This window comes from Lithobates pipiens, unplaced genomic scaffold (genome assembly GCF_037356315.1).
Source record: "Lithobates pipiens isolate NorthernLeopardFrog02 unplaced genomic scaffold, aLitPip1_a1.2 Scaffold_18, whole genome shotgun sequence".
NCBI classification, from domain to species: Eukaryota; Metazoa; Chordata; class Amphibia; order Anura; family Ranidae; genus Lithobates; species Lithobates pipiens.
The window spans coordinates 209,069,811-209,087,813 of NW_027507758.1; the positions used below are offsets into that span (position 1 = coordinate 209,069,811).

The 18,003-nt window shown below is 47.5% G+C and overlaps 6 pseudogenes; all 6 read right to left on the reverse strand.

Annotated features, from left to right (window-relative positions):
* Positions 1-12,553: 12,553 nt before the first annotated feature.
* LOC143990840 (5S ribosomal RNA) lies at positions 12,554-12,672 on the reverse strand (annotated as a pseudogene).
* A 108-nt stretch (positions 12,673-12,780) lies between these two features.
* On the reverse strand, positions 12,781-12,899 carry LOC143990866 (5S ribosomal RNA; annotated as a pseudogene).
* Positions 12,900-13,006: 107 nt separating this feature from the next.
* LOC143990766 (5S ribosomal RNA) lies at positions 13,007-13,125 on the reverse strand (annotated as a pseudogene).
* A 1,416-nt stretch (positions 13,126-14,541) lies between these two features.
* LOC143990807 (5S ribosomal RNA) lies at positions 14,542-14,660 on the reverse strand (annotated as a pseudogene).
* Positions 14,661-14,768: 108 nt separating this feature from the next.
* Positions 14,769-14,887, reverse strand: LOC143990978 (5S ribosomal RNA; annotated as a pseudogene).
* Positions 14,888-14,994: 107 nt separating this feature from the next.
* On the reverse strand, positions 14,995-15,113 carry LOC143990767 (5S ribosomal RNA; annotated as a pseudogene).
* Positions 15,114-18,003: the final 2,890 nt, after the last annotated feature.

An 18,003-nucleotide genomic window follows, 5' to 3' on the forward strand; every position in this document is an offset into this window, starting at 1 on the left:
TAAAGAGGCCCCCACCCGCTTCCCTCTGCTCCCCCCGAGGGCATTCAGAAGTTGTGGCCCCCGGGAGGGAGACAGAGGGACATACGCTGGAACTCCCAGGCCCTCTCAGGTAAACCTTTCCAGTACCAGTTAGTAGTCAGTTCAACACAGATTAACGGCAGGCGAAAACTCTAGTGTGAAGAGAATATCAGACCAATATCTTATTGTTAGAAATCCTGTGTAAGGAAGGTAAAAAGAAAAAGGAGAAAGTGGGACTAGGAAAGTAGAGGGAAAGGTGTGGGGGGGAAGGTTATACAGGGATCAGGGTCGTGGTTCCATCCGTGTAGATCTTATGACTGTAAGTGCCCTGGATAGAGTGGAACTTTGATGTACTGGGCCCATGGTTCCCAGGTCAACTCAAATTGTTGGGTGGTATTCCGCAGTTTAGCTACTGTTTGTTCCTGAACCATAATCCAGGAGATTTTGTACCTGGCAGCCAAGAGGGATACCTTAGAGGTTTTCCAGGCCTTTGCTAAAGTGGTCTTGGCTCCCAAGCACATGAAGAAAATTAGTTGTTGAGTGTGCTTAGGGGTGTGGTGTAACCTGCGGTTCTGCAGAATATACGAAGGGTCCTGAGGAATTGGAGCCCCCGTAACCCTTCGCACTAGATGCATAAATCCGTTCCAAAAATTTTGTATGCAGGAGCAAGTCCACCACATATGGAGCATCGTGTCTAAATGACCACATCCTCTGAAACAGAGGGGTGAAATCTCTGGGAACATCTTGTAAAGTCGCACAGGGACATAGTACCATTTTGTTAGAATTTTGATGTTAGCTTCGATTAATGAAATGTTCAGAATACCTTTAGATGAGCGTCTGAAGACTTGAAACCACGTCTCCGTATCCAGCTGGATGTCCAAGTCCCCTTCCCAAGAGCGGGCATATGCTGGCTTGTCATTCCTATCTGCCAGGGATGAGTAAATGAGGGAAATTCCTCCTTTGCAGAGATCCTGTGTCACGTACCTTTAAGCAGAGCCCGGAGTGCAGGGAGTGGCCTCTCGTAGACCTCTGACTCGAGAGACCCTGGTAGTGGTGACAGGGGCTCAGGAGCACAGAGGGGCACAAGTGCCTGACCGGATAGCAGGTGGTAGAGGCAGAAGACCGTTGAAGGAGGAGGTGTATTGTAGTCCGGTGTCTGAATGCAGGCAAAGGTGAGATAAGTTCCAGCAGACAGCAGAAGGGTTCCTGTAGTCCAGCAACGGCATACAAGTGATTGCAGGAAGTGACAAACAACGGAGGGGTATTGTAGTCCAACAACGGATGCAGGTGCAATGGATAAGCGGAAGCGGAAGAGTCCAGTAGTCTGCGGCCAGAGGTAGAAGGCTACAAACGCAGAAGGAGTACAGCCAGATATTGCGGAGGACTGGGAGGTGTCCTGTAGTACAACAGCAAGCAACTTACAGTTGACGGATGGTGTAACAGTCCAGGTCAGGCACAGGCGGGCAGATCAGGTACAGAAACGGAATCCAGAAGAGTAGTCGGGTACAAGCCAAAGTCGGGAGGCAGGCAGCAAACAGCAGAGTCGGGAACAAGCCAGGTTCGATACGGATCAGGGTACAGGTACAGATACAGGTACAGGTTCAGGTTCAGATTCAGATACGGATCACCAGGACGCACAGGAACGCTGTTGATCAGGCAGCAAGGCAGTGAGGCATGGATCCAGTTTAAATAGCGCTATTGGCGCCAATTTGCGTCAAACGGCCGCGCGCGCACCCGCGTGCACGCGCGCGCGCGCACCCGCGTGCACGCGCACGCGCGCACCGCCGATCGCGGTAACGCTCCTGGAACTGGGCAAGAGATCTTCTGCGACTTTCGCCGCTCGGACGTCCGTGAGGAGGATCTTCCTGACATTGCCCCCCCCCAATGGGCAGCCTCCGGATGCCCAACTGGGACATCTTACCTGGGTGAGATCTTTTAAATGCCAGAACCAACCTCTTGGCGTGGATGCCAGTCTCTGGTTCCCAGGAGTTCTCTTCTGGACCATACCCCTTCCACTTCACCAGATACTGTACCTGGTTGCGTCTCTTTCTGCAATCCAAAATTGCTTCTACTTCAAACTCCTCTTCACCATTAATAAGCACAGGTTCAGGAGGGCCCACGTTCCGATCGGTGAAGGGATCCTGGATTGAAGGTCTTAAGAGGGACACATGAAACACTGGGTGAATACGCAGCGATTCTGGTAATTTCAGCTCATAAGCCACATTGTTAATTTTCCTGGAAATTGGGAAAGGACCCACAAATTTTGGGCCCAGTTTTCTAGATGGGCATGTTAATTTTAGATTCAGAGTAGATAACCAAACCAAATCTCCGGGTTTTAGGTCGAGCTCCCCTCTCCTCTTTCTGTCAAAAACTGCTTTGTTGCGTTCTTGAGTTCTTGCCATCGTTTCTTGAAGCAACTTGTTATTGGTGCAGAAAAAGTCCAAAGTTTCTTGAACTGCTGGAACCGTGCATTCTGGGATATTGGCTGATAGGAACTGAGGGTGAAAACCATAGTTCGCAAAGAAGAGAGATTGATTAGTTGCAGAATGAACAGAGTTATTGTAGGAAAACTCGGCAAGTGGTAAAAGGGATACCCAATCGTCTTGCGAAAAAGAAGAATAACACCGCAAATATTGCTCAAGGGTCTGGTTCGTTCGTTCGGTCTGGCCGTTGGTCTGGGGATGATAGGCAGACGAAAATGAAAGATCAATTTTCAAGGACTTACATAAAGCTCTCCAAAATTTTGATGTAAATTGTACCCCTCGGTCGGAAACAATGTTCGCAGGTATACCGTGGAGTCTTACAATCTCCTTAATGAAGATCCTTGCCGTCTCTGGGGCAGAAGGTGTACCCTTCATGGGCAGAAAGTGAGCCATTTTGGACAATCTGTCGACCACCACAAGGATAGTGGTGAAGCCTTCTGACGGAGGTAATTCTACAATAAAGTCTATGGAAATCATTTTCCAAGGCCTTTCCGGGATGGGGAGTGGTTTCAGCAACCCCCAGGCTTTGGTCTTGCTACTCTTGTTCTGGGTACAGGTAATGCAAGATTCAACATAAAGTTTACAGTCTCTTAGCAGCTGAGGCCACCAGAAGGTGCGTTGGAGAAGTTCGGCGGTCTTGTGTACCCCAAAATGACCGGCCAATTTGTGGTCGTGGCAAGACTTGAGAACAGCAACCCGTAGTTGTTGGGGCACGTAGATCTTGTTTTCATGCCATAACAAGTTATTGCTAGAGAGTAAGGTGGTGTTTGAGGGATGTGGAGCTGAAGATGAAGCCTGCTTAAGTTGGGATAGAAGATCTTCCTGGAGCATAAGGAAATTTCCGGGCGCAAGGATGGTGTCTGTGGGTTGAAGAACTTCGGGTTCACTGAACATCCGGGATAGCGCGTCGGGTTTGGTGTTCTTTGATCCGGGCCTATAGGTTATGTGGAAGGAAAATCTTGTAAAGAACAGTGCCCATCTGGCCTGACGCGGCTTCAGCCTCTTAGCAGTCTTTAAATACTCTAAGTTCTTGTGGTCAGTGTATACCAGAATGGGATGGGCTGCTCCCTCCAGGAGATAGCGCCATTCCTCAAGTGCGGCTTTGATAGCGAGTAACTCCCTGTCCCCGACATCATAATTCTTTTCCGCTTCAGACAATTTACGTGAGAAAAACGCCACTGGGTGCAATAAAGCCTTTGGGCCCTGTCTCTGAGAAAGGACTGCTCCCACTGCAACTTCGGATGCATCCACCTCAAGGATGTAGGGTAGCGCAGAATTAGGATGCTTCAGGACAGATGCTGACACAAATTGTTCTTTAAGGGAAGAAAATGCGGCTTGTGCCTCCGGAGTCCACTGGAACTTGATACCTTGTCTCGTTAATCTGGTGATTGGAGCGATGATTGTAGAAAATCCCTTTGATGAATTTTCGATAAAAATTCGCAAACCCCACAAAGCGTTGAATTCCTCTTTTATCAGTAGGGGCTGGCCAGTCCAGGATGGCCGAAACTTTTTGCGGATCCATCTTGATTCCATCCACCGAAATAATCAGCCCCAAAAACTGAATGCTGCGACGTTCAAACTCGCACTTCTCAGGTTTTGCGTACAAGCCGTGTTGGCGAAGCCGAGTGAGAACCTTCTTAACGTGTTCCCTGTGAGCTGGCAGAGAGGGGGAGAAAATTAAGATGTCGTCCAGATATACTAAAACAAACAGGTCGAGAAAATCTCTAAAGATATCATTCACAAAATGCTGGAAAGTCGCAGGAGCGTTGCATAGCCCAAAGGGCATTACGAGATATTCAAAATGTCCGAAGCGGGTGCGGAAGGCAGTCTTCCATTCGTCCCCGCTTCGGATACGGACCAAATTATAGGCTCCGCGAAGATCCAATTTTGTGAAGATACTAGCTGATCCAAGGCGCTGGAATAATTCGGGTACCAAAGGCAGTGGGTACCGGTTCTTGACTGTAACTTTATTTAAGTCCCGGTAGTCAACACAAGGGCGGAGAGAATGGTCCTTCTTTTCTACAAAAAAGATTCCTGCCCCAGCTGGGGACGTAGAAGGACGTATAAACCCCTTTTTCAGATTGTCATCAATGTAAGTCCTGAGAGTCTCCAATTCCACTTCTGTTAAGGGAAATATTCTCCCGAAAGGGATTTCGGCTCCGGGAAGGATCTCAATTGGGCAATCGTAGGGTCTATGAGGGGGAAGTGTTTCTGCCCCTTTCTTGCTGAACACGTCCAGGAAGTCATGGTAGGTCTCAGGAACGTGCTGGCGAGTCTCAACATCGGTCTCCATACACATTAAATGGGGTGAAACCTTAGTTGATTCTTGAAAGCAGTGTTGATGACAATAGGGGGAGAAAAAGAAAATGTTTCCGGTGGACCAGTCTATTTGCGGGTTGTGTGCCCGAAGCCAGGGCATACCCAGTATGATAGGGAAAAGGGGAGATTCAATAATGTCCAGGCAGAGTTGTTCCTGATGGTTACCGGAAATAGTAGCAGTCAAAGGACATGTCTCTTGTGTCACTGGTCCTGATTTGATAGCTGACCCGTCGGCAAGGTGTACAGACAACCCTTTCGCCCTGGGCCGTAAGGGCACTTGGAACTTTTGGGCAAACGATAAGTCCATAAATCCACTGCACGCTCCAGAATCAACTATTGCGGGGACTTGAATGTTCCCTCCGGGTAGCTGAAGAGAGACGGGAACAGCCAGGTGAGTAGCATTACTAGGCACAGCAGGTAAAACAGGAGAAGATACAGAAGAATGCTTACGGAATTTGGCAGGACAGGATCTCACGTAATGTCCGGGTTCTCCACAGTAAAGACACAGATTGTTGAGCTGCCGGCGTTGTCGTTCCTCGGTGGTGAGCGTTGGTCTAAGTAAGCCCAGTTGCATGGGTTCAGGCGTGTCAGCAGCAGGATGTGCAGGGGGATTAGGTACACGGGGTAACATCCAGACTGGTCGGGACGGCCCGGCAGTGCGTTCTGTTCTTCTTTCTCTCAAGCGTCTGTCTATCTGGATGGAGAGGTTGATAAGGGCTTCAAGAGTTGCTGGAACACCCACCCGGGCCAATTCATCCTTTAGAGGTTCAGAGAGTCCCATGCGAAACTGGTAGCGCAGAGCAGCATCGTTCCAGGTAGTATCGGAACTCCAGCGCCGAAATTCAGACGCATAGTCCTCTGCCGCTCTGCGGCCTTGCTGAAGAGAATATAAAGCTGCTTCCGCTGTGGCCGCCTGTTGAGGATCCTCATAGAGCAAACCCATGGCTTGAAAAAATTTATTCAGGTTATTAAGGCAGGCTTCCTTTTGCTCCAAAAGGCGGTGGGCCCAAGCCTGGGGCTCACCCAGTAGAAGGGAGATAACAAAACCCACCTTAGTGGATTCTAAAGAGAAAGTTCTGGGTTGAAGTGCAAAAAACAATTCACAGGCATTGCGAAAAGCTCTATACTTGCTGCGATTTCCCGAAAACCTCTCCGGAGTTGGGACCTTGGGTTCAGGGGGCAACATAACCACTGATGGCGCAGAAGAAGTTCCCGACACGGTAGGGCCTGTGGTAGATAAGACCTGGACACGCTCTTCCAATCGAGAATAGCCTTCTTGTAGAGATTTAACAGCCTGGGTAAGTCCAGCAAGATGACGGCATAAATCATCCATGGCCGAATCTCCCTGCGTGGGCTCAGACATGGCTGCCTGATACTGTCACGTACCTTTAAGCAGAGCCCGGAGTGCAGGGAGTGGCCTCTCGTAGACCTCTGACTCGAGAGACCCTGGTAGTGGTGACAGGGGCTCAGGAGCACAGAGGGGCACAAGTGCCTGACCGGATAGCAGGTGGTAGAGGCAGAAGACCGTTGAAGGAGGAGGTGTATTGTAGTCCGGTGTCTGAATGCAGGCAAAGGTGAGATAAGTTCCAGCAGACAGCAGAAGGGTTCCTGTAGTCCAGCAACGGCATACAAGTGATTGCAGGAAGTGACAAACAACGGAGGGGTATTGTAGTCCAACAACGGATGCAGGTGCAATGGATAAGCGGAAGCGGAAGAGTCCAGTAGTCTGCGGCCAGAGGTAGAAGGCTACAAACGCAGAAGGAGTACAGCCAGATATTGCGGAGGACTGGGAGGTGTCCTGTAGTACAACAGCAAGCAACTTACAGTTGACGGATGGTGTAACAGTCCAGGTCAGGCACAGGCGGGCAGATCAGGTACAGAAACGGAATCCAGAAGAGTAGTCGGGTACAAGCCAAAGTCGGGAGGCAGGCAGCAAACAGCAGAGTCGGGAACAAGCCGGGTTCGATACGGATCAGGGTACAGGTTCAGGTTCAGATTCAGATACGGATCACCAGGACGCACAGGAACGCTGTTGATCAGGCAGCAAGGCAGTGAGGCATGGATCCAGTTTAAATAGCGCTATTGGCGCCAATTTGCGTCAAACGGCCACGCACGCACCGCCGATCGCGGTAACGCTCCTGGAACTGGGCAAGAGATCTTCTGCGACTTTCGCCGCTCGGACGTCCGTGAGGAGGATCTTCCTGACACCCTGGTTCGTGCACCATTGCTCGTATATCGTTACTTTGTAGATATTTGGTTTGTCTGGTTCGAGAGAATGAAGGAAATGTCTAATCTGTGAAAGTCTGAATTGTTCTGAAGCGGGCATTTCCAGTTTAGTACGGCAGTAGTCCACTGAAATGGGACCGTTGGGCGAAAGGAAATGTCCAATTCTGAAAAGGCCTTTGTTCAGCCACCAGTGAAATGCCTCATGTTCATGCCTGGAGGAAAAGCGGTATTGTGGAATAGGTGTGTGAGAGGTTTCAGTGGGGATATCAGGCGTTCATTTTTGTATAGTTGATCACAAAGTGCTAGGGAGTGAGACAGTGTGGGGGCTAAGATAGCGGGTCTGTGGTCTCCAGGTAATCTAATGTATAGCTAGGCACTGCCTGTCTCTTGATGGAAACCCAGTCAGGCCGATAGGTCTTAGTATATATTGCTGAGAATTGTGCCAGTTGTGCTGCTTGGTAGTATAAACAAAGGTTAGGTAGTCCTAAGCCCCCTTGGGTTGTCCGGCAGAACAGAATATCTTGTGCCAGTCTATGTCCCCGCTTTCCCCAGACAAATCGAACCACCTTTGACTGGAAGTTGGATAGGATCGACTTTTTTATAGGTATGGGGAGGGATCTAAATAGGTACAATACGCGTGGTAGTAAGGTCATCTTGACTGCCTTGAGCCTGCCCAGCCAAGATAAGCCTTCCTTAGACCATTTGGCGAGATACGCCTCCCAAGATCTGAAAGCGGGGGGATAATTGGCATTGTATAAGTTGCTGACACACTTGGTCAAAAAGACACCCAGATAGGGAATCTTATCCGTGGCCCAGGAAAAGGGAAAGAAAGGCGTAAGTTGGGAAACTGTTGATGGGGGAACCGAAATATTGAGGGCGACTGACTTCGATATGTTAACCTGGAGGCCTGAAATAGTGCCGAAGTCCCTTAGTAGTCGAAGTAAATTGGGGGTGGAGACTAGTGGCGAGGTCAGAAATATGAGCATGTCATCAGCGAAGAGAGCGCATTTATGCTCTTCTGTGCCGCAGCGAACACCTTTAATGTTTATGTCCGCTCTAATGGCAATAGCCAATGTCTCTATTGCTATGGCAAAAAGGGGACGGGGGCATCCCTGTCTACTACCTCTACGGATGTCCAATGGCTTTGAAAGATGGCCTAATAAACATACTTGAGCAGACGGGGTTGAGTATAGGGCGTGCAGAATCTTTAGAAAACTTGCCCCAAAACCCCATTTAGTGAGAACTTTAAAAAGATATGGCCACGAAACAGAATCGAATGCCTTCTGCAGATCCAAAGATAGCAGAAGGCCTTCTTGTGCTGAGCCCCCGTCCCATCGAGAATTCAACAAGGATATTAGGTCAATTGCCCTTCTCACCTGGTCCGGTCCCTGTCTCCCCGGGATGAAGCCCACCTGGTCCTTATGAATGTAATTAGGTATAAAGCTGGACATTCTGTTTGCCAGTATCTTAGTCATAATTTTAAGATCATTGTTGATTAACGATATGGGCCTGTAGTTTCCCACTTCGCAAGTGTCTTTACCAGGTTTCGGTATTACTGAAATAAATGCTGTGTTAGAGTCATTCGGAAGGGGGGCTCCATCCCGGAGAGAATTGAAGAATTTGGCCATATAGGGAGCTAACTTTGTTCCAAATGTCTTGTAATATCTGACTGGGAAACCGTCGGGGCCCGGGGGCTGAGTCTGATTTCAGGGATTTTATTACGTCTAGTATCTCGGCAGAGGAGAAGGACTCGTCCATTAGTTCCTTGTGTGTTTGTTGTATGGAAGGTAGGTCGATGTTCTCGAGGAACTGGTTCCTAGCTTTAGAAGTGAGTGGGGTGTCTCGGTGTAGAGGTTTTCGTAATAGTCATGAAATGATTTTAAAATCTCCACAGGGTTTTGTGTAAGGGTACCCCGAAGACTGTCTGATTTTGGGGAAGACTAAGGTACGAGTCCGGGGACACAATTTGCTCGCGAGCTTGGCGCCTATTTTATCCTTTTGATAATAGAAGAGAGCTCCCGTCCAGCGCAGATGTTTTTCTGCGGAGGTGGTGAGCAGAAGATTGAGTGAGTTCAGCCAGGCTGTCTGGGTGGGGTGTCGTTTGTGGTGTTTACTAAGCATACGGAACTGCTCTGTGAGTCGTATAAGGTCTGCGGAGTGTTCTTTTTTAAGCCAGGCGGAAAGTTGGATCATTCTGCCCCTCATGACCGCCTTGTGCGCCGCCCACAGAGAGCCTGGCAAAATCGAATCTGTATTATTGTCTGCGAAGTAGTCAGTCAGGGCCAAGTCTAGTACTGCGCAGTGGGCCTGATTGTTCAATAGTGACTCGTTAAGACTCCATTGAAACGGTCGCTTATCACCGCCCCCCCCCCCCGGAGAGTTAGTGAGACGATGGAGTGATCGGACAGAGATGAGTCATAAATTTTGGAGGCTTCAACCAAAGGAATTAATCGTGGAGGTATAAAGATATGGTCTATCCTGGTTAGTGTATTATGAGGGACAGAGAAGTGTGTGTAGTCTCTGGAACGGGGATTCATCTCCCTCCATATGTCTATCAGGCCCGCCGATTGGATGGATTGTGCAACACGAAGGCTGCATTTAGGAGGCCGTTTGGGCATTGGTTTTGCAGGGTTGGATCTGTCTGAGGAAAGGTCGAAAGGAATGTTCGAATCTCCCGCCAGGATTACAATTCCCTTCAGATGGGGTTTCAGTGCTGTGAGGGTCTTTGCAAAAAAGGAATCCTGGCGGGAGTTTGGAGCATAGTAGGAAATGAACGTGTATGTTACTGCGTCAAGTGTCCCAGAGACCAGGATGTAGCGGCCTTCTGGGTCTCTGATCGTTTTGGAGTGTGTAAAATGAACTTTGTTGGCAAAGCAGATCGCTACCCCTCTTGTTTTATTGGATGCATTAGCTAAGTAAAATTGAGTAACGTTTTTGTGGATGAAAGTGGGGTTGTAAGAAATAGGGAAGTGCGTCTCCTGCATCATAACAACATCTGCCTTCTGGGCGTGAAATTGTTGCATGATTTTGCGCCGTTTTACTGGGGAGTTAAGGCCTTGGACATTATTGGACATTATGCGGAGATTAGATTTCGACTGCGAGGGTGTAGTCATGGGAAGAGCGTGTAATGGTGAGCTCTGTGTATAAAAGGAGTACCTGTCTTTGAAGTAGTCCCTGGCAGATAGGAGTAGACGTCAGTTCCACTGTAGTATCACTTATGGGATAGAGACAAGGATAACTCAACCAGACCCTGAACCTGTATAAGGGAGATAGGAAGGGGAGGGAGGAGGGGCTGGAAAGGATGAGGAGAGGAGGAGGGAGGGAAGGAGGTGAAAGGAAGAGAGAAAATAGAGATAGAGGAAAGAGGAATAAAAAGAAGACACATCAGAATATGCATTGCACAAAATGACAATTCAAATCAAGAAAAAGTATACTATAAAGAAAAAAATTAAATTAATAAAAAATTTAAGAAAAAATCCCCAAGAAAACCCGCAACCACTGGTCCAGGCAGAGATCCATCTCCGCCCGTACCCTACCCAAGGGAAAATCAAAGCGACCCTAATGGGTCGTTGCAGTCAAACCCCCGGTAGGAGAATGAACTAGTGTTCTCCTATCGGGGTTAAAGGGAGGCGCATTGTGCCCACCCTGGTCAACCCAGCCGCAGAGGTTTTTGATCTCATAAGCTCTAACAGTAAAAGGTCTGAGCCCTGGCTAAGTGAGGCAAAGGGAACATGCATATTGCATGTGATTACCCTCCTTCTCCCCCGAGGGGTGGAAGACTATGACTCAATGGCTAGAAGAGCGTAACAAAAAGGCAACAATTAAAAGGCCAAAAAGTCAGAAGAAAAAATTAATCAAATAATATTATAGAGGGAGGGGCGGGTAGTACAGGCACAGTAGCGGTAGTAAATGTAAGAAAGAATCGTATCGGAGGCAGAGTGGAAGAAATTTCCTCTAAGGATCAAGCCTGGAGATGCCCCCAGGTGGAACAGGACCTGTTATCAACCCAGCCTGGGGAAAAGTTCGGCCCTGAGCACATTCCATGAGGAAGTCATTTTCAAGCAAGATATGGACAGTCCAGTTGGAGGTTCATGTTGGTGGGGATTCCCTCGATCTCTTGGGCATCTGCTTCTGCCACATTTGCGTCAAGGGGCTTGTCGGTGAATGGCGTTTGGACGACGAGGTTCCTTTAGGTGTAGAAATCTGTGGCAGCTCCTGGTTGATCAGTCCCAATTGTAGCAGGATGCGTTCTCCATCTTGGAATGTTGAAAAGTGATAAGGTTTATTGTGATACCAGAAGTTCAGGCGTAGAGGGAAGGCCCATCTGTAGGAGATTTCTTTGCTCGTCAGAACTTGAAGTAGTGGTTTCAGTGCCCGCATTTGGACTGTGTACGGTGATAGGTCGGTGAAAATTTGAATTGAATGACCCTGGAAAGTCAGATTTTCTGAGGTTCTGGACACCCTCATTATTTCTTCTTTCACCAAGTAGTAGTGTGGGTTCACTATAATATCTCTTGGTAGACTGTCTGAGCGAGGAGGTTGCAGAGCCCTGTGTGCCCTGTCTAATTCCAGACGATGCGGTGGGATGGTGGGGATTAAGCTTTTGATGAGGTCCTGGACAGCAAGATGAGTGTCTTTGACAGATTCAAGGAGGCCTCTGACACGGAAATTATACCTCCTCGACCTGTTTTCGAGGTCGTCAATTTTGGGCGGTGGCGGCCTCTAGATGGTCCTGTAGTTCTTGTATCCTGGCTGTGTTTTGGTTAATGCACAGGCATGATTGATCAGATTTAAGTTCGATCGCTTCAATCCTGGTCCCTAATTGTTGTAGATCAGCATGAATAGAGGCTGTGATCTGTTTGAGACAGGCCTCTAGTCAGCAATTGGGAGAATGCAGCCATCATGGAGGAGAAGTCTGTGGGGGGGGAGGGAGAGTCTCTGGCATCTGTGTCCCATGGTTTAGGGCTGTGTGGGAGCATATGCTGTGGGGAGGGGTACGTTCCCCCAGAGTGCGTCTCAGGAGAGAATCTGTAGAGACTGGTGAGGGGGCCCCGGGTTGGTAATTACTCACTGCGCTGTCCGAAGCTGCTGAGGGGCTCGGGTCAGTGTGATTCTGGTCCGCTATGGATTCCTCAGGACAATCTGTGCCTTGTGAGGTAACGGCGGCCATCTTGGATCGGCCTGTCAGCGCTGCCGCCATATTGATAGCGGGTGTGAGGCATCGGCGAGCTTGAGATGTGGACATCAGGGGGTAGCTTGAGGTGTCCACAGCCAGATGGAGCCGTTCGCGGGAAAAAACGAGGGCTCAGAACGCTGGTGCGGCGGGCGTTAAGGCAGGGTGGCGCGGAGCTCCCGGTCTAAGCGGCCATCTTGGACGCTTCCGCGCATGCGCCCTGGCCATAGGCAATCTCTTTGGGCACTCTTAACCATTTGGACAAACGCCAAGATGGTCATCTTGGAAAACAAGCAGAAAAAAATAGGTCGTCGACGCCAACAACATTAAAAAAAGCCTACGACACCTGGTTTTCCCTGACAATCTCCCATCCAGGTACTAACCGGGCCCGACCCTGCTTAGTATCCGAGATCAGACGAGATCGGACGCATCCAAGGGGATGTGGCGGTAGGCGATCTTGCTGGCCACTCACAACCCTCTTGACAAACGCCAAAATGGTCACCTCGGGAAACTAACAGAAAAATAAAACAGGTCGTCGACGCCAACAACGTATTAAAAATAAACCTACGGCACCTGGTATTCCCAGGCGGTCTCCCATCCAGGTACTAACCAGGCCTGACCCTGCTTAGCATCCAAGACCAGATGAGATCGGGCGCATTCGGGGTGATATGGCCATAGGCGATCTTGCTGGCCACTCTCAACCCTCTTGACAAACGCCAAGATGGTCACCTCGGCAAACAAGCAGAAAAATAAAACAGGTCATCGACGCCAACAACTTAAAAAAAAAAGCCTACTACACCTGGTTTTCCCAGGCAGTCTCCCATCCAGATACTAACCAGGCCCGACCCTGCTTAGCATCCGAGATCAGATGAGATTGGTAGCATTCAGGGTGATGTGGCCGTAGGAGATCTTGCTGCCCACTCTCAACCCTCTTGACAAACGCAAAGATGGTCACGTCGGCAAACAAGCAGAAGAATAATACAGGTCGTCGACGCCAACAACATATTAAAAAAAGCCTACAGCAGCTGGTATTCCCAGGTGGTCTCCCATCCAGGTACTTACAATTGAATAACACCTCAAAATTATTGGGATTTTTAAGGCAATGTAGAAAAAATATAATATACTAAAATATATATGAAAAAATATATAAATTTTTATTACAACTATCAAACGACATTACAATACCACAATGATTCATAAAAATAACAGTGTTGTGCTAACATATGTGTATGGCATAGAATATTACTACATGCGTAGACTCTATCCAGCAAAACAGGCAGCTCTTTTCCTACGCGTTTCGAAAAATATGTATTAATCATTTCTTCTTCAGGGAAGCCACTGTCTGTAAGCACACAACAAGCAATGAATATTACAAAAAGTACATATATACAAATAACATAATACATTAAAACCCAATACTTGAATACTCACATGCTAATTTTTTATACCAGAAATAGGCACTCTCTCTTGTTTTGGCAGCCGTTCCAAAAAAAACGGAAAGACAAGCCAAGAGAGGAGGAGATTAAACCACAAATGTGGAGATGGTAAGGATGGTATGGATCTGTTGCAGTGTCACCGCATTCAAAGCCCTGGAGTCAAAATGAACTCAACAAAAGATGGGAATAAAGGGTTCCTTTACATAGATGTCCAATGGCCCATCAAATAGGGAGATATTGTGTTGTATAAACCTCAATTTTGTCTAAAAGACCTACAACAAAGAGAACCAAAGAACATTTTAGTCTACTCCCTAGCCTTGCACTTATCATAAGACAGGGATTCCCAAAAAGTAGCTTACCGCCATATTGGAGTTCCACGTTTCCTAAAATGCGTCTCAGGAGAGGATCTGTAGAGGCTGGTGAGGGGGCCCCGGGTTGGTAATTACTCACTGCGCTGTCCGAAGCTGCTGAGGGGCTCGGGTCAGTGTGATTCTGGTCCGCTATGGATTCCTCAGGACAAGCTGTGCCTTGTGAGGTAACGGCGGCCATCTTGGATCGGCCTGTCAGCGCTGCCGCCATATTGATAGCGGGTGTGAGGCATCGGCGAGCTTGAGATGTGGACATCAGGGGGTAGCTTGAGGTGTCCACAGCCAGATGGAGCCGTTCGCGGGCAAAAACAAGGGCTCAGAACGCTGGTGCGGTGGGCGTTAAGGCAGGGTGGCGCGGAGCTCCCGGTCTAAGTGGCCATCTTGGACGCTTCCGCGCATGCGCCCTGGCCATAGGCAATCTCTTTGGGCACTCTTAACCATTGGGACAAACGCCAAGATGGTCACCTTGGAAAACAAGCAGAAAAAAATAGGTCGTCGACGCCAACAACATTAAAAAAAGCCTACGGCACCTGGTTTTCCCTGACAATCTCCCATCCAGGTACTAACCGGGCCCGACCCTGCTTAGTATCCGAGATCAGACGAGATCGGACGCATCCAAGGGGATGTGGCGGTAGGCGATCTTGCTGGCCACTCACAACCCTCTTGACAAATGCCAAAATGGTCACCTCGGGAAACAAGCAGAAAAATAAAACAGGTCGTCGACGCCAACAACGTATTAAAAATAAACCTGCGGCACCTGGTATTCCCAGGCGGTCTCCCATCCAGGTACTAACCAGGCCTGATCCTGCTTAGCATCCAAGACCAGATGAGATCGGGCGCATTCGGGGTAATATGGCCATAGGCGATCTTGCTGGCCACTCTCAACCCTCTTGACAAACGCCAAGATGGTCACCTCGGCAAACAAGCAGAAAAATAAAACAGGTCATCGACGCCAACAACTTAAAAAAAAAAGCCTACTACACCTGGTTTTCCCAGGCAGTCTCCCATCCAGATACTAACCAGGCCCGACCCTGCTTAGCATCCGAGATCAGATGAGATTGGTAGCATTCAGGGTGATGTGGCCGTAGGAGATCTTGCTGCCCACTCTCAACCCTCTTGACAAATGCAAAGATGGTGACGTCGGCAAACAAGCAGAAGAATAATACAGGTCGTCGACGCCAACAACATATTAAAAAAAGCCTACAGCAGCTGGTATTCCCAGGTGGTCTCCCATCCAGGTACTTACAATTGAATAACACCTCAAAATTATTGGGATTTTTAAGGCAATGTAGAAAAAATATAATATACTAAAATATATATGAAAAAATATATAAATTTTTATTACAACTATCAAACGACATTACAATACCACAATGATTCATAAAAATAACAGTGTTGTGCTAACATATGTGTATGGCATAGAATATTACTACATGCGTAGACTCTATCCAGCAAAACAGGCAGCTCTTTTCCTACGCGTTTCGAAAAATATGTATTAATCATTTCTTCTTCAGGGAAGCCACTGTATGTAAGCACACAACAAGCAATGAATATTACAAAAAGTACATATATACAAATAACATAATACATTAAAACCCAATACTTGAATACTCACATGCTAATTTTTTATACCAGAAATAGGCACTCTCTCTTGTTTTGGCAGCTGTTCCAAAAAAAACGGAAAGACAAGCCAAGAGAGGAGGAGATTAAACCACAAATGTGGAGATGGTAAGGATGGTATGGATCTGTTGCAGTGTCACTGCATTCAAAGCCCTGGAGTCAAAATGAACTCAACAAAAGATGGGAATAAAGGGTTCCTTTACATAGATTTCATAGTTTCATAGTTTGTTAGGTTGAATAAAGACACCAGTCCATCCAGTTCAACCTGAGTGAGTGTCCACAATGGTCCCTTTCCCTGTACATTGCTACACCCACATCAGTCCCTATCCTCAAGGAGTCCACACAATCCAAGGACCCCATTCATATACTAGGGCCAATTTTGGACAGAAGCCAATTAACCTACCTGCATGTCTTTGGGTTGTGGGAGGAAACCGGAGGAAACCCACGCAGGCACAGGGAGAACATGCAAACTCCAGGCAGGTAGTGTCATGGTTGGGATTTGAACCAGTGACCTTCTTACTGCTAGGTGAGAGTGCTAACCACTACACCACTGTGCCGCCCAAATGTCCAATGGCCCATCAAATAGGGAGATATTGTGTTGTATAAACCTCAATTTTGTCTAAAAGACCTACAACAAAGAGAACCAAAGAACATTTTAGTCTACTCCCTAGCCTTGCACTTATCATAAGACAGGGATTCCCAAAAAGTAGCTTACCGCCATATTGGAGTTCCACGTTTCCTAGTTTTTTTTACGAATATCACCAAGTCTGGAGCATCCAAGCTTCTGGCTTCTCCCATAAATAGCCCTTATTGAGTAGATTGGCGCCAAAGAGGTTCCTCCAATCAACACAAAGACTCCTCCCATCTATCTAACCACTTGATTCTAATAGGAGGTTCTCCGAAGAACTCCTCCTCTTTTCAACAACAACTTTTTTTCATTGGAGATCACACAGGTGATTACTCCAGGTATGTGAGTGCTTATTGGTCAAATAGCGGCGTTTTTGCCACTATTTGCAGCACTTCCGGTATGACCACTTCCGCCGGAACCGGAAGTGACGTCATTTTAACCCGGAACCGGAAATCACGTCATTTTCCGGAACACTCTTTTATACTTCCTGGAGGTAACATCTTACTGGGCAATAACTGTAAACAATGAATACAAATGATTGCAAAAATACAGGGGAGGAAACAAACACTACAAAATGAATCGCTGAATCTATTGCAATCCACTTACTAGGACTTATCCCAATAGACTCAAGTTAATGGGCATGTGGAAATTACTCCACAGAAGTGACCATAACTTCACAGATGGACGCCAATTAAAATTGTCACCTGCAATAGGTCACTAAGGCTAGAACTAAAACCACCGACACAGAAATAAATTGGATAAACACCCGGACGCCACACAAGGTGGCCATCGTGGGAGAAAGCCAATGCCCAAATCGGTGGCGAAAGAAAGGGGAGCAGAAAAAAGGGGTAAGAATAACCCCAGCGCCCCCCTAACAAAACTACCCAGATGGGCTTACCTGTGCCGGGAACGCGGTGACCACAGATCCCACCAAACCTATTGTAGATCACTTAAAAACATGTTTAAAGACATCAAGTATTGTTCACATAGAAAAGATTATATATAAAGATACAGATATATTGATTTTTATTTTTGTTTATTAATTTGAAGGGAAAAAAAAAACACAGAATCACATCTAGGTGAGGAGCTCAATTGTCCACCAACCAACTAATTATTCAGTTTTCCCTGAAACATAGCCTTCTAGGAATGGCCTAAAGCTCTCTGTTTCATTCAGCCCTGGATAAACTGTAGCTTCCAATGATTTAATCCAGCGCATTTCACGTTGCAAGAGTGTCTTGTTCCAATCCCCCCCTCTAATTGGTATATGTACCCGGTCTATCACAGTATAGTTTACAGCCGGCATCCTGTGTGTGTGAGCGTCTGCAATATTTCTCCCCAAAGGGAGATAGAGGTTGCAGATCCTCATGGCAGACAGATGTTTACTAATGCGTTGACCTAATTCTTGTTTGGTCTTTCCAATGTAGAAAGCCCCACACTCACATTGAAAAAGGTAAACAACGCCTTTGGTTTTACAATTAGCGAAGTGTTTTAATCGGAAATTCTCACCATTGGGTAACTTGAAAATTGTCCGTTGCTTTAAGTATTCACAACAGGAACAAGACCCACATGGGTATGTTCCCCAAGTTTTACATGGGTCTCGGCGTTGGTTACCCTTGTATTCACTTTGTACCAATGAATCCCCAAGAGAGCCGGCTTTACGAAAAGTGATTTGGGGTTTTAAGGTAACAACAGTCGATAATATTGGATCCTCTGTTAATATTGACCAATATTT